Source organism: Giraffa tippelskirchi, chromosome 10 (genome assembly GCF_054371585.1).
Source record: "Giraffa tippelskirchi isolate mGirTip1 chromosome 10, T2T-mGirTip1v1.2.pri, whole genome shotgun sequence".
In the NCBI taxonomy this organism is placed as follows: Eukaryota; Metazoa; Chordata; class Mammalia; order Artiodactyla; family Giraffidae; genus Giraffa; species Giraffa tippelskirchi.
The window spans coordinates 150453899-150459217 of NC_137284.1; positions in this window are offsets into that span (position 1 = coordinate 150453899).

Here is a 5319-nt window from a genome sequence, read left to right on the forward strand (position 1 = left end):
TCACGGAAGGTTTCTTGCCTTTTTTATAAAAGAGTTTAAGAATTTAAAAATCTCATGGCGTCGTCCTCTCATCTGCCGTTGAGTGGGAGGTGATGGCCAAATTGAAACAGGTGCGTGGGGGTGGGGGTGGGGGTGGGGGTGGGGGGCCGTCCAGGACCGAATCCAGGTGTTTTGCTTTTAGGATTGAAAAGCACGCTCTGGACAGCGCGTGCTTTCAGGCTGTAATCACCTGTTGGTATGTTTTTTTCTGCGCCTTAAATTCTTTTGAGGTGCTTGACCTATACATGTGAACTTTGGAAAGCTGGCAGTTCGAAACTATAGACATATGAGCGAGTTAATTTTGTGATAACATGATCAAAATTCCAGGCCCTCTGGTGTTTCATTCTGACTCCAGTAAGACGAATATCTTCAGGTAAATGAGCGGTTTAGAAATTGGGGCCAGTTTCAGCTAGAAATCTGGGCCATGTGAGCAAGAAAGAGAGGGCAGCTAAGTGGCTTTGTTTGTGAAAAGTCACCATTTGGTGACATGGTGGTAAATGAAATACAGTAGTCTGCTTGATTAAACATTTATAGGACACTGTCTGCCAGGCTTGGTGCAGAAGCTTACTGGTGAGAGGGGATTAGAACAATGATACAAGAGAAGGAACAGTGTCCATTCACCAGGGAGGTCAGTGGTGGGTTAGGAGGATGCACGGAGGAGCAGGAAGCTCTGCTGGACTCGGATTAGGGGTGGGGCAGGAAAGGCCTTCATGGAGGGGGTGACACAGATCTGTGAGCTGAAGGTTAAAGGGAGAGGCATTGCTGCTGTGTCACAGCCCTGCTTCAACTCTGCGGTGACCCCCATCTGCCTGTGTGATAAAAACCAAGCTCCCCGAACGGGAGAGGGGACTTGCGAGGTCTGGTCCTTTCCTCTGAGGCTTCAGCTCGCCTGCTGCCCACACCCACGTGTTCCAACTTTATTGTCTCCTTTGACCTTGTGTTTTTCAAGGAGCTATTGCTGAAACCCCTTGGATCAGAATTTCTTTGGAAATTTGTTTGACATGTAGCTTCCAGGCCCCATTCCCAGAAATTTTAATGGGTCAGTTCAGAGAGGCATCTAGAAAGTGTAGCAAGCCCTTCAGGTGATTCTTGTTCACATCAGAGTTTGAGACACTTGGTAGAGCTGCAAAAACAAAGTCAACTGAAGCCGTCCTAGGGCTGGGAGTGGGGAAAAGGGTGCTGGGGGTCTTTGTGGGGAGCTGGGGGGGAGGACCTTTTGTCCTTTACTGAGGTGTCTGCTGTAGTGCAGAATTAATCTCTTAATATTAGGTTATCCTATCTCATTAAGTTAAGAATAAATCATCCTTCCCCACCATCATTTACGTTGTATTTTCTCTCTGGTTGCCCTCTGAGGGTGAAGGTCAGAAGAGCAAAGACTTGGTTACCCATAGATGGGCTGCCACCCTTGCACAGAACTTTGAAAAATATGAGGTCTAATGTATAAAAGGGTTTGCTCCGAGGCTTAAGGAATTGAAGATGTTGGCATTTTCTCTCTTTTTTTTTAGAGTTTGTGATTTTATTAATAATCCTTTGGCCAAAAGTGAAAATACCGACTGAAGGAAGAAGATGTTGGCATTTTCTAAATATGTAAATGATTGAATTTGTTAGGCTTGGGCTATGACATTCGGGAAATTGAAGTTCTCTTTCATTTTCTTCTTTCCATTTTTCCTTCAATAACATTCTTGCCTTGCTGTTTTGTGGCTTTGCAAAAATGGTATGGTTTTGTTAATTTGCATGAATATTTGATTTAATTACTGTAAGTGAATTTAGTCTAAGAAGGCTTGGGAGTGTGTCTTGATGTGTTTGGTTGAGAAGGGAGTGTTTTTATAATAAATGCTGTGAAGAGTTCCATCTTTCACAGAGAACCTTCAAGGGAAGAATGTAGAGAATGGGGACTGCTCTTTATTGGGAGGACAAAAAAATTTCTATTTTGGGGTACTTGGAAATATTTATTTCTAAGTCTTGGTATAAGGCATCTTCATGATCTTTAGGCAAGTTCATGTACATAATCTCGTTTAGAGGGAAGGGTTTTCTTTTGGGGTAGGGGAGGGGGCTGTCCTTAGTTTTCAGAGCCAAACTGTAAACCACCTCCTGCACCCTTTTAGGAGGAGCCATTTATTCCAACATCTTTTCTTCTCCTCGATAGGAGAATGACAACAAAAAGGTAGAGGTCTGATGCTACTAAAGAATATAATTAATCTTTTTTTTTTTTAGTTTATGTGGAATTAACCATACAGTTAGTTTAAACACGTGAAATAAACATTATCTGTCCTTCCTCCCTCCTTCTCCATAATGAGAAAAATAACCAGTAGAAGGCAGTTGACTGAGAAAAGTTTTCAAAGCAGAAACACAGGGTAATTCATCCTTGGCCTCCATGGGAGTACAGGGCAACAGGTCATTGGAAGTCCTGGGACCAGAGGCAAAAATACAGTTGTGAAAGGCAGAAATCTGAACAGGCCCTGGGTCAGGAGCTCAAAATCTCCGCAAACATGGAGGTCAGGGCCCCAGGAAACAACCAGGAGGACAGCACCACCCAAGGCAGAGGAGGGCAAAGGGGACCAGAACGTCCCGAGCCTGAGGAAGGCACGTGGCTGGACGATCAGATGAATGCCGTGGGCTTATTGCGACGAAGCTGAGGGTGGCCACGACCGGGGGAGACACAGGGCTGCTAGAGTCTCTGCGGAGCTGCTTTGCTTGGGAAACCCCAGGAAAGGCTGGTTGGAAGTTGCTGGTGATGGGCATTGAGAACACCTGGCTTAGAGCAGAACCCACTCTGGCAGTGAGAAAACAGGTTCTGGCATGCATGCTCCTGATCACTTCTAATCCCGTGCCCCAGACTGTCAAGGTTTTATGCATCTAACAAGAATAGTGAGCCTGTCTAAGCAGTGTGGTTGGTGCTGCTACTTTTTAACTAGGCCATACTCATAATAAAGGGGCTTCCCAGGTGGCTCAGATGGTAAAAACGAAAACCTGCCTGCCAGTGCAGGAGATGAGGGTTCGATCTCTGGGTTGGGAAGGTCCCTTGGAGAAGGGAATGGCAACCCACTCCAGTATTCTTGCCTGGGAAATTCCATGGACAGAGGAGCCTGGCAGGCTACAGTCCACGGGGTTTCAAAGAGTCAGACCTGACTTGGTGACTGAACAACGACAACTCATAATATATCACCATGGCTTGTGTTTTTGTAACTTGCAAAGTGCTTTCCCTTCCACACTAATCCCCTCCCGATGCACGTCTGTTTTAGAGGCAGACTGTCTCCTTTCTGCTCCCTTCTGCTCCTCTCCAGGATTGCAAAGCTTGAGTTCTCACTAGAGCCTGGCATCCGAACTCGCCTCAAAACCTGGCCCCGACCTTCCCTCAGGCTTCATCTGTGTCTTCCTTCTCCTCATCTCCCCTCGACCCACCCTACTCCTGTCTCCTCACAGTTTCCTCTGGTTCTGACCCTCTCAACCTCGCCCTGAATGGCCTTCACCTTCTCATGCCTCAGGGCCACAGATCACACTGTTTATAGGCCTGAAACAATGTCCAGTCCCTTTGACTTCTGGCAAAGTCTTACACTTCAAAGCCCAACCCCCGTATTCTCTTCCCCGGGAAGCCTATCTTGGCTTTCCAGCGCCAGAAGGAATTGCTGCTTCCTGTGTGCTCCCACTGTGCTGTGTCCACAATGATGTATTACATCACCTAACCCAGGCTGTCCAGAGGAGAATTCTGTGGACTGTCCACCAGCCGGTGAGTTCTTACGCCTTAACAAACATCTGTTCACACCAGGCGCTTCCTACCTGCTCTACAAACATCAGCTCCCTGAATTTCCACAACCCCAGAAGGTTCTGTCGTTAGCCCCATTTTATCATGAAGAAACTGACAGAGAGAGCTTATGTGCTTTGCCAAAGGTCACAGAGCTGGTAAGCGGCACACCCAAGAGCTGGTTCCCGCCTGTACTCGTAACCACTGGGCTTTCCTGTTTATTTCATTTATATCTGTGTCAAGATCCTCCCGGGCTTGGCATGGCGGCTTGCATACGGGGATCAATAATTGCTCATTGACCAGAAATTGATCACCATTGCCAGGAGTTAGAGAGCAGAGGAGGGAAGGAGGTGGCTGTACCTGGGCAGGGGAGCAGCACTGATAGAGCTGTTCTGAATCTTGACCGTGGTGGTGGTTGCGTGAGTCTACACTGAGATAAAATGGCATAGAACTAAACAGAGTTGGGGGCTTCCCTGGTGGCTCAGGTGGTAAAGAATCTGCCTGCAATGCAGGAGACCCGGGTTCGATCCCTGGGTCTGGAAGATCCCCTGGAAAAAGGAATGGCAACCCACTCCAGTATCCTTGCCTGGAGAATCCCATGGACAGAGGAGACCGACAGGCTACAGTCCATGGGGTCACAAAGAGTCGAACACAACTGAGTGACCGACACACACTAAAACAGAGTTGACCCTGGAACAGCATGAGTTTCAACTGCACAAGTTCATAAGTGTGCAGATTTTTTTAAAAAATAATAAATAATGTAGAATTACATGATCCATAGTGTATTAGCAGATGTGGAACCTCACATAGGGAAGGGCCACAGATACAGAGGCCGATTATAAGTTGTGCGTGGATTTTCGACTGTGCAGAGGATTGGTGCCCCTGACCTTTGCATTGTTCAAGGGTCAAGTATATATGGGACTCGCCAGGCAAGAATACTGGAATGGGTCGCCATTTCTTTCTCCAAGGGATCTTCCCGACAAAGAAATCCAACCCAAATCTCCTGCATTTCAGGCAGATTCTTTACCGACTGAGCTATGAGAGAAGCCCCAAGTATATATACATGCAAATGAGAGGGTGTAAAACTGGTGAAATCTGAGTAAGGTCTGTGGATTGTACCAATGTCAGTTTCCTGGTGTGATTTTATACTGTAGTTATGCAGGCTGTTACCCCTGGGGCAAAGGAATATGGGATCTCTCTGTATGATTTCTTAACACTTCCTGTGAAACTACAATTATTTCTCTGATGTCTAGGTGTAGGGTCATGGCTCCCAGGAGAAGGTACTCTGCCAGGAGCCCTCAGGGTGCAGAAAGAGAACTCTGCCTTCTGGCCAGAGTGAGTTAGTTACTGTTCTTCTCTTGCTTTCAGGACATGGACTCATGTCCTCCTGGGCTTTGATGCCTTCATGGTCTCCTGTGACCTGGTTACCCACCCCCTCCAGATCCAGTGAATCGTGTGAAAGGTGAGGTCACATCATGGTCAGCAGGTTCCTCTGTGCTTTAAGGCACTGAGCTTTAAGGTCCACTAACATTCGAGTG